Genomic DNA, 12,203 nt, shown 5'->3' with positions numbered 1-12,203 from the left:
TGGCCTAAGATCATTGAACCCTCTCAAATACGTTGCAACTTTAAGGGAGGGAGAGTTCCCCTGCTGTTTGAAGATTTATTTAAAGATTTATTAAAGATTATGTGGGAACTCTAGGACTTTTAGGGACAGAATATAAGCCTCTGACAAAGGTTGTTGCCTGCCATCAGGCAGCCCAGCAAAGCTCAGTTCTTCTGAGATGAGGACTATATTACCTAACATTCTGGAGGAGAAAGAAAAGAGGCTTTTTAAATACCCTACCAAGTTTGTAGAATCATAAGAATTCAGCAGAAAAGACCAGATATACTAAATACTCCCTCCTACTTTCACCTCAGCTTGTACATACTCCCATTGCACCCGTAGGCAATATGGCATGAAAAGGCTCAGCAAGAAATATTCATTTGTAAAAGAAAAACAAATCATTATAGCAACACTCACTGGTCATTCTGTAGCAAATGTGCAATGCTCAGATTTTGTATTTTCCTGAAATAACATGCACATTTTAGGCATGAAATTATGATTGTTTGACTGTGAAATGCTGCACCCAAACACCATGTGGCTTTTAGCAGCATATCATCATATCAAGAACTATTTTTACCCTTTGGCGATTTTTCCTGCTTTGGCTCTGAGAGCTAGTCCATACGGTATTTGTATGTGGCATCAGTGGCAAAGATTTTTCAGAAGAGTAGATTTCTTATGTAGTACCATGCACCAGTGATAGCACAGAATCTAAAGCAGAAATTAAAATAACCTGCCTTCAGGTTCAACTGGCAAGAAATAAAGTCATAGTGTGTATGAAAGAAGGAGAGAAAAAGATGAGAAAGGACTTAAAACATACTCTTCTGTTCTTTCTTACTTTCCTTAAAAATTATTTTACTTAAGTACCTACTAACTTTTAGAATACCAGAAAAACAATAAACAATGTACAATGTACATCCTACATTTCTTCCCCAGTGTCTCTGGATCCTAGTGACAATGAACTTTGAGGAAAGCAGACAAAAATCTCTAGAACTTCAATGCATTTGCTGCCTTTCAGAAGCCTGGGAAGAAGAAAAGAGCAACTTTTTTTACAAGATTTAAGCACATATTGGTCCCCTTCCAGAACGCAGACATGAAGCCATATAAGAAATATTTTGAAAAGACAACCAAAATTAGCCAAACTCTTTAAACTTCCAAACTGCTTGGAGCAAAAGTCTGTTTTAGTTTAATCCAAATTAGTTTGCAGACTTAACTAGAAAGAGGAGCTATAGGAAAATATGAGCTGGCTTAACGTTTGTGTCTTGTCTATAGCTACAAAGTTGGCTTTTGTCTCTTCAAGAGACCGATCTGGTTATGGGGTTTTCAAAACATGCGATGAGATGAAGGTGTTACAATATTGAGCATGGATTCTTACATTTCAAAAAACTCAATTTGCATTGAAAATAAAATGAACTATACTAATTCATATAAAATTTCTACCATCTTGTCCACTTTAAGAAAATAACAATGTTAGAAAGATTAATTAAGTCAGCATTATTTTGTACTCACCCAAAAGTATTGCTGTTTGACCTGGTGAGCTATTTCAAAAGCTGCATAAATCACTTTAAGGTCTACTGCTGTTAATCATATAATCTTCTCATAGTTACTCTTATAGTTACCTCTTTAAGGAGTTTCCAAGCACGATTGTTTTATAATAAAATGTTCCAGAGATTTTATACTAAACTGAAGCTCAACTTGTCCCTGCAGCCTAACTTGGTGCATATGTATTGCAAAGAAATTCCATTTTGTCAGTTGATTTATTGTTGTATCAAAAGAAATAAACTCTTGAACCCCAAGGGAGAAAAATTATGCTATTCCATTCTACTCATGACATTTCAACATAGGCCAACAAATAACTGGAATTATTTTCTCAAGTGAGGAGACTAAAATAATTTTTTTCTTGAAAAGTAAAATTTTTGTCCTAATCAGTGTATTTATAAACTTTTAGTTGTAAAAATTGCTCTTCTTTCAGACATTTCTCAAGCGTCTTTTCCTACATGTATCTTTTCTAGGAAAGTGTTGCTATATCATCTGTTCTTTAAACTTTGTCATTAAAATTAAGATGGAAGATACTAGGGAAAGAAGCAAATGTGTGCATTTCCTTCTAACTAATTCTTTGAGTGCAATATCTGCTTGATGAATGGATTTGGCTGAAGGAGTGCAACTCTCCCTGTCATTTTTGAACATATGTTTAAAGGTCTATGTGACAATAGCAACAGCCCCAGGATTAAATAACATTGTGTTCATAGGCTTATACATTCTTAAAATAAAGAAGTTAAAGTTCTCAATCATGAAAAGGAAGACCTGTTACGATCCTGTTTTAGAGAAGATGAGTCTGAGGCCCACAGAAATTGTGTGGTTTGCTTCCGATCACAAATCTGGTAGATGGTGGTCAGGACACTGAAACTATTCATTTAACTTCAAAGCCCATGGGTGAATGACCACACATTCCCATTCTTTTTTTTTCTCCTGTGCCAGAGATTAGCCCACTGGGTACCTAATAAGCTAGGTTACCAAGACTGCCTTTAGTATGACTTTCTTTCAAGTTGTCATTTTTCTTCACTCCTCTCTCTCACTTCCCACTAGCAAATGGGGGGGATTTTCCATTAAAAATAGACGATGCCTTTCAGAAAACGTATTTGCTTGATAGCAAGGCAAATAGACTTGTGAGTTACTACAGCCAATTCACTCAATTATGGTCATCAAACAAAAGAAAGGGACAAGGAAAATCAAATGGAAATGCCTAAATTAAGATTCTCGGTATCCCCAAATGTGAATATCAAGAAAGAATATTCCAATGAAGAAAAGCACGTTAGTTCTCAAAAAGAGAATTGCAGTACTTGAAGTTGTTTCAATGTGTTATTCAGCTTTAGGCTGTGAAGCCACTCACAGTACTGCAATTGTTTCCTCACTCAGCTACATATAAAATGTGTATTTAGGAATGCTTTATAAGACATTCAACAAAGTCTTTCTTATTTAACTGCACTGATTAGAAGGGGCAAGCATTTCATTTTGGCACAGTGCAGCTCACTACCTCATTTCATCCTGTTTGAAATGTTACTCAGAGTTCAGAATGCCAAGCTTTGAGCAGAGAAGAACAATGTGTGGTTTAAAAACAAATAATAATAAAATCAAATAACAATAGCTATGAAGAGAAGAGAGTGGAATAATGTAATTCTGGGTTCTATCTGACAGCAACTAGTTCATGGGGTAGGGGAAGTGAGTCCCATGTTACCAAAACAGAATCTAAGAAAAACCCTGAGATTACTAAAGAAGCAAAGTTTAAATCTACCCTGTAGGAGTGAGGGTCAGCCAAAGCACTGTGTGACTAGATGTGAAAGACTCGAGGAAAATGTCTGTGAGAAGAGCTACTGGTGATGGGGAGGAGAAAGTTGCCAGACAGCCTAAAAACAAACCTGACCTTAATAGTGACCATGTTAAATGTATAATAGAAGACCTCAGGGAGCAAAACCAGGACAGTGAAGAAAATGGGCAAAAACCACATGGAGTCTAACAGAGTTTACATTAGATACTTAAAACATGTGAGTGGTGCCCCCTGACATTTCTTGGTGTTCCACAGATATGAGTTCTAGAATTGTCTCCAAAAAGGAAGAAAATCTACATCTCCATGAATATAGAACGAGACCACGTACTGAAGCCACACATCACGTTAGAAAATTGTGTTCTATGATGTCACCCCCAAGCATCTTTAGAAGAAGAAACTATAAATCCAAACAAATTAAATGGTTGCTCAATGCCATCACTTAATGTGTAGTTACTGTTGGAGCTTGTAGTTGCTAGGCATGTATGTGCATAGCCAGGTAAATAAGTTTTGTCCCTTCTTTCTAAATTGTACATTTATTTTTTCATATGCTTACAATTCTGAAATGAGTGTGTATGCACGATTAATGTGTACATTTTAAAAGAGTCATGTTTTACTTCTTTTATTTTCCTCCCACTCTTCTTATATATTTCTACCTTTCCTTCCTTCCTTCTTCACTTTCTCTCTTTTCTTTTCTCTCCTGAAGTGCTTCTGTAAAATATATGATCTGTCTTATATTCCTGAATCTTTTGAACAAGTACCTTCCAGATTGAGATCTAAGCCAATAAAATAGAATTCCAGTGAGTAGATTATGGACATGATGGAACTTTTGCAGGAATACCACTTCAAGTACACCTAAAAACTTTTATTATTTAATTGTTTCAAATCCCATAAAACATTAACTATGCAAAGACTAAAATACATCCTTTCTAATTTTAAAGCTATTTTTTGTCACTCTGCCACATTAATTATGATAATTATAGTTTTCACCTGATAATTGTTTAGGGTAGAAAAAAATACTATGACACCACTTACCTTTAAGTTCTGGTCAATACAAAGAAAATCAAAACTGTGTCAATATTTTGTGAATGTCAACAATGAAAACAGTTAACATATCATAGACTAAGCTGTAAAGTGTTTTCACATACATTGACAATAGATCCCGAAAGTAGGGATAGAGATTATTTCTGTGGACTAACTTTAAAAAAGAGTTATAGGTGGTCAAATTAACAAAGAAATTCTATGTATATACTTGGCTATAACATTTTAGATTATCTTATCAGCATGTTCATATGATACAAATCTTTTCTGGGAATCATCTCAATACAACTTCCTAAGGTACCTCATTATCTGAAAGGAAGGTAGGTGAGGGAGGAACTAATCTATTTTTGTCTCTCTTTTTTTCATATTGGAATCTATATTTTAAGAATGTACATTTCCCTTGAAATTTGCTACTGGTTTGGGCGCAACCATTTTCAAGATGATGATTATAGTTTATTTGTGGATTTTTATAGCTATTAGAAAAACAAGACTGTTTTTCAAGCAGTTTTAAGGGAAAATAATCATCCTCTTTTCCTGATTTTAACAGTATAGGACACTGTCAACTTATTAGATCATCAATTCTAGTTGATAAGTCCAAATACTCTATGTCCAATAAAAAGTACAACATTGAAATAGTGGTGGGAAGTTTATACTCATTCTAAAGAGAAATTTCTACACAAAGATTTCAAAAAACAGAGTATATGATACAACTTTTATGACAAAAGTTATCTTTTTTCCTTGCTTTATGTTCCAGACATAAAGAGAGAATATAATTGCAGTCACTCCTCATACATGTCAGATATCTCATTTTTCCAAAGTCTTCTCCAAATGAAACAATACAGATCTATTAGTGTAATTATAACATGAGGTCATTTACCAATTTGTAATTGGTGCATGTGTGAATGATGTATGAAATGAAAGCATCTGCAGTGCAAATAGAACATAGGCAAGAATGTGCTGTGTACTAATTAGGTAACCATCTAATGATAAGACCCCACAATATAACAAAATCCCACAGTGCTCTGCAATCACAAACTACAAAATATTCCTAAGGAGTTCAAAAATATATCCACTAGTAAGTATAATCCTTTCCTCTCTTTAGATTCTCTCAACTCTATTCCCTGTGAGGATATACCCGCTTCTTTCTATTTCATCCTGTGCATTGCTAACAAAGCCCCAACAGTCAAGAACCATCTGACTGCTATAAGAATTGTTCTAACAGAGACAAGTACTCTTATGCTCATTGAGACCCCATGGACTGTAGCCCAACAGCCTCTTCTATCCATGGGATTTCCCAGGCAAGAATACCAGAGTGGGTTGCTATTTCCTACCCCAGGAAATCTTCCAGACCCAGGGATCAGACCCTGCGTCTCTTGTATCTCTTGCATTGGCAGGGGATTCTTTACCACTGCCCTCCCTGGGACTCCCAAGAATTGTTCTACTCATTCATGTTAAAGATTGAGAACTTATTTAAAGAGTGTTGATGAATTTTTGTTTTATATTGTTTTCTTAACCATTCTATTAAAATGTTTCAAGAACAGGCCACATTGCTAAGGGTGGCAGGCCTCAGTTATCAAAACCTCAACTGATGAGAATGAAAGGCATGGAGTTCATCTTACTTAAAGCAAACTCTTCCTTTGTTAATGCAATAATCCAACAAGTTTAGAGCAAAGATATTATGTGGACAAAAAATAAAATATTTAACAAACTGAGCTCTTAACCAATTCTTAATATTCAGCTAAGATTTTATATGGATGAACTGTAACTGAGGAGTCTGACACTGAGCACCTGACATGAAATACATTGAACATTTGGCCAAATTAACCTGTGAAATGTTCTCTCTTCTCTGCTTCTATTATGCATTACTGAAAATATTTGTTTAATTGTCTGCAGCACCATTGGGATAGAAAGGATTTAATTCTATAAAGTTGCCTACCAAAAAGATTAATCTAATCATTCTGATTACCAACAATGGCAATTAATTTCTTGTATCATGATCCTTTTGCTATTTATATAGTATTTTATACTCATCTCACTTTCTTTTTGGGCTCAATATAATGTACTTCTTATGAAGTCACACTGTCATTTTCTATTGACACTCTATTTTAATAGGAATATGAACTTGTCTTCAGTAACAACAGCTGACTTGTGATTCATTTCTTGCTTTCCCTTTCACTGCTCTTTGTGATTCTTGCATGCATGCTAAGTCACTTCAGTCATGTCTGATTCTTTGAGACCCCATGGACCATAGCCTGCCAGGATCCTCTGTCCATGGAATTCTCCAGGCAAGAATACTAGAGTGGGTTGCCATGCTCTCCTCCAGGGGATTGTCCTGACCCAGGGATAAAACCTGTGTCTCTTATGTCTCTTGGATTGGCAGGTGGGTTCTTTACCACTAGTGCCACCGGGGAAGTCTGATTTGTGACTCTTCAGTTCAGTTCAGTTCAGTCGCTCAGTTGTGTTGGACTCTTTGCGACCCCATGAATTACAGCATGCCAGGCCTCCCTGTCCATCACCCAAACTCATGTCCCTCGAGTCGGTGATGCCATCCAGCCATATCATCCTCTGTCGTCCCCTTCTCTTCCTGCCCCCAATCCCTTCCAGCATCAGAGTCTTTTCCAATGCTTCAACTCTTCACATGAGGTAGCCAAAGTATTGGAGTTTCAGCTTTAGCATCAGTCTTTCCAAAGAACACCCAGGACTGATCTCCTTTAGAATGGACTAGTTGGATCTCCTTGCAGTCCAAGGGACTCTCAAGAGTCTTCTCCAACACCACAGTTCAAAAGCATCAATCATTCGGCACTCAGCTTTCTTCACAGTCCAAATCTCACATCCATACATGACCACTGGAAAACCATAGCCTTGACTAGACAGACCTTTGTTGGCAAAGTAATGTCTCTACACATGGACATCACCAGATGGTCAATACCAAAATCAGATTGATTATATTCTTTGTGACTCTTAAGTGATGTTAAAAAATGTGTCTTATGTGCTTCACACAATAGGTTCAGATTTTGGTAAACTTCTACTTAATTTGGAAGATTTGGCCATTCTGGTTTTCGGTTTTGTTTTTTTTTTCTTCCAACCTTCTACTTGATGGGCTCCTCCTGATGCATTTTTGTAGCTTCTTGCCACTTAACAGGTACTTAAGTAAACAGAATTCAGTAACTGCTTTTTATTCAATAGCATCAGTTTTTAGACTGTGAATGTGATTCCCGAGATGTTGGTTGTTAATGCAGATAGAATAAATTTATTCCTAAACTATTTTATAATTTTTGTATATGTCCACTTATAAGGCCCAATGATGTTTCTCTTTATTAAGAAATAGTGCCTACATGTGACAGCAATAGACAAGTTGCTGAGACATAGGTTAAAAGATACAGAGAATGTCATTGTTTATCATGGAGCTCGCACTGCAAGTAAAGGAAAATCAACAAACAAATAGCCAAGAAGCTTTTCAGGTAGTTATAACTATTTGGAAGAAAATTAAGAGTGCAATGTGATAGTGAATGCAAATTTAGACTGAGGATTTCAGAACTTATCTCTGAGGATGTGGTATTTATGCAAGATCAAAATGACACAAAGAAGTTAACTGTGATAAAATCTATGGGAAGAATATCCAAGTAAAATGAGGAGTTAGTGAAAAGGTCAAAGGGCAAATATAAGCTTATTTTCATTAGAAATTCCTAGAAGTTCTTAAGCCTGGAAATATGTGTGCAGTGTAGGATTTCAAAAGCTCTTTCAGGCTTCAGTGGGGAGATTCAAAGAATCAGAGTTTAAACAAGCTTATTAGCTGATTGTTAACAGTAGTTCAAACAACAGAAAACGTCTTGAAACAGAAGTTTTTATTACTGTTGTTCAGTTGTTAAGTCATGTCAAACCGTTTGTGACCCCATGGACTACAGCACACCAGGCTTTCATGTCCTTCACTATCTCTCAGAGTTTGCTCAAACTTGTGTTCATTGAGTCTATGATGTCATCCAACCATCTCATCCTCTGTTGCCCCCTTCTCCTCTTGTCTTCAATCTTTCCCAGGATCAGGGTCTTTTTCAATGAGAGTTGGCTCTTTGCATCAAGTGGCCAAAGTATTGGAGCTTTAGCGTCAGTCCTTCTAATGAATATTAAGGATTGATTTCCTTTAGGATTGACTGGTTTGATCTCCTTGCAGTCCAAGGGACTCCCAAGAGTCCAATACTACAGTTTGAAAGCATCAATTCTTCAGCATTCAGCCTTCTTTACGGTCCAACTCTCACATCTATACATGACTACTGGAAAAACCATAGTTTTGACTATATGGAACTTTGTCACCAAAGTGATGTCTCTGCTTTTTAATATGGTGTCTAGGTTGGTCATAACTTTCCTTCCAAGGAGCAAGCGCTTTTTAATTTCATGGCTACAGACACCATCCAGTGATTTGGGAGATCAAGAAGATAAAATCCGTCAGTGCTTCCACTTTTTCTCCTTCTATTTGTCATGAAGTGATAGGACTGGAAGCCATGATCTTAGTTTTTTGAATGTTGAGTTTCAAGCAGCTTTCTTGCTCTCCTCTGTCACCCTCATCAAGAGGCTCTTTAGTTCCTCTTTACTTTCTGCCATTAAAGTGGTATCATCTGCATGTCTGAGGTTGTTGATATTTCTCACAGCAATCTTGATTCTAGCTTGTGATTCATCCAGTCTGGCATTTCACATGATGTACTCTGCATGTAAGTTAAATAAAAAAGCAAGGTGATGACATACAGCCTCTCACACTCCTGTCCCACTTTTAAACTGGTCAGTGTTCCATGTACAGTTCTAACTATTGTTTCTTGACTCACATGCAGGTTTCTCAGGAGGTAGATAAATGGTCTGGTACTCCCATATCTTTAAGAATTCTTCACACTTGTGATCCACACAGTCAAAGGCTTTAAGCATAGTTAAGGAAGCAGAAGTAGAGGTTTTTCCAGAACTCCTTGCTTTCCTCATGATGCAGCAAATGTTTGCAGTTTGATCTCTTGTTCTTCTGCCTCTTCAAAATCCAACTTGTATATCTGGAATTTCTTGGTTCATGTACTGCTGAAGCCTAGCTTGAAGGATTTTGAGCATAACTTTGCTAGCATGTGAAATGAGAACACTTGTATAGTAGTTTGAACATTCTTTGGCAATTCCCTTCTTTGGAATTGGAATGAAGACTGACTTTCCCAGTCCTGTGACCACTGCCGAGAAAATGTGGGGTAATTGAAAGAATTGGGTGAATTTGAACTGTATTTTGGAAGTAAAATTCACAGGGTATATTTGTAGAAAAGATGGTAGCAGACCTAATAGAAAGAATAATTCCAAAATTTTTGGTAATTACCATGTAGATAGGATCCATTTACTCAGATGGGCAAGTACAGGAGAGGAGAAGAGAAGTTTTGCTTTGGCCATGATTTGACTTCTGGAGTCTTAGAGTCATGCCTGTAAGAATGCCGAGTTGATGCTAGACATAAATTGAGATTCTTTCCAGCCCTAAGACTAAAAGATCTCACCTGAAGAATTTATATAAATAGACCAAATAAAAAGGAGCACAGCCTGGCCCTGAGTACCCTCCAATGTTAGAGGTGGAACAGAGGAAGCAAACAAAGGAAACTGTTAAGTAAAGGTCAGTTAAGTAGGAAATACGATATTATGTTTTCTCTAAAGCCAAATAAAGAAATGCATTTTGAGACAGGAGGAAACAGGCCGAAATGGCAAAGTAGGAGACCCCAGCCTCCATGACCACAAAGATCAACAATTAGACAGCTATCCCTCAATAACAGTTCCGGGAGAGTGCAGGAGTTCACTTGAGAAAACATCGGCAACACAGTGAAACAAACAAAACTGAAAATACTTGAATGAAAAAGGAAGAACAGCTTCATTTTCCCTGTAACATCTGATCCTCTAAGCTGCCACTGTACAGCACGAAGAGGGGACACCCCAGCTAGAAAGAGGTCCTTTCACCGGGAAAGGAAGAGCAGGATGAGACCGGGTTCTCCAGTCTTTTCGGGCACCACATGAGTGATTCTCTTTGATTTCACCCTACCCAGACACTAGCAAAGTTGAGATGTACAAATATGGCTATGAACAACGAAGAAGAATACAGGCTTTAAAGATCAGTCTCATAGCAAGAGCTACCATGGATCACAGTGACCGGCTCTTCAGAGGACCACAGCTGCTTTCACCACTGGAGGAACCAAGCTAGTGAGCATAGCTCAAGACCAGAAATATTTCAGATAGCAGTTGCTCCTTCAGCCTGATTCCTTGAATGAAGATGAGGACCCAGAGCAGAGCCATATGATCAAAAATGGGTATGTAATATAAGTGGGTATCAAACTTGTTGCAAATCATTTTTGAGATAATTTCTTCCTGCAGCATAACTTAGTCTAGTGGCTAGCCACAAACTCTGTCGAATCAGCATTTGTTGTGGCCTCTTCAGTCTTAGATAAAGTTTTCCACCCACAACAAACTGTCATCTGCAAAATAACCTGATGATTGAATTTAATAATTGATCCTATTCTTCTAAGATTATCATCATATAGATTACTTCATTTGTGATGGCAATAGAATTTGAGATTAGTATATCTATGTATATTCTTAACCAACACTAATCTTTGCAATAAGTTATTATATGATGTTCAGTATTTATATGTTAAAATGATGAAATGTTACGGTCAGTTTATTATATATACTTAAGTATCTGGAAACAACTATTCGAATGCCGAATAAAAGCAAGTGAACTCCAACAGCAATAAATATTTATCTCCCAAGTCTTCATCCTTTTAGTACAGTGAGAGTCTATTAAGATGAGTAATGTGCTCTTTTTCTTTAAGACAAGGATGCCAGTATTAGTTGTGCATAAAAAATAAACTAGTACTTTGTACTAATCAAGATAGACTAGGTAACAAACAACCTCAAAATCTCAGTGGCTTAACACCTGTAATTTATTTCTAGTTGATGCAAAGTGTGCTATAGGTCAAGTCACCCTCCTGGGCAGCAGTCTTCTGTGTCCACCTCTTAATAATCTAAGATGTTTCAACCTTGCTTCTCCACCTTCCCAACAAACAATTTCCATGAATACTACTGGAGGAATAGAGACAGGAGAATCATGCAGAGGCTTCTCATTGCTGCCATTTAGAAGTAACATATTTTACTGGCCAGAATTGCTCTTGCGACCCTACCTAGAGCTATGTCAGGGCTGTCTCAGTGGGCTCAGGAAGAAAAGAAATACTGCTAAGCTGCTGCTTTCATGTTTTGAATAATATAGAAAATGATGCTTTGAAAAGGGTTGATCATACTGATGGATATGGAAAGACAGGTTGCACAAAAATCTAATTATAAGGTCACTGAATTTCCATTTATCTGTAAAACTAACAAAATATTGAACGTAGTGCTTTACCATTAATGCAGCAAAAATTTCCCAAATTATACAATAACTTCTCTCACTATTGTGTTTCTCTTAATTGAATTATAGGATATCTATGGTAGAACAGAGGTGATAGTGATAATGACAATAACAGCAACAACACTGTGAGCTGATGTTCATTGAATACGTTGTGCTGACACTATTTCAAGGGCTTTGTAGAAGTGGTGTTTTGTAAAACATCAAAGAAGACCTAAAAAATAGTTACTATTGACCTAGAAAAGAGAGGAGTAATTAATAGTCAATATTGTTTCAAAGAGAATATGAATGACTGACACCAAAGAATGTATGATCTTGATGACAATATTTCATTCTATAGTAGAATAGTTTTTATATCTCTTTACATCCTTTTATGATTTGGCAGGAGTTCAAAGATAACATATGTGCATTCCAGTGCTCCAAGTATTTTTG

The sequence above is a fragment of the Budorcas taxicolor genome, chromosome 2, assembly GCF_023091745.1.
Source record: "Budorcas taxicolor isolate Tak-1 chromosome 2, Takin1.1, whole genome shotgun sequence".
Classification (NCBI taxonomy): Eukaryota; Metazoa; Chordata; class Mammalia; order Artiodactyla; family Bovidae; genus Budorcas; species Budorcas taxicolor.
Note: the sequence above shows the minus strand (reverse complement) of the source record.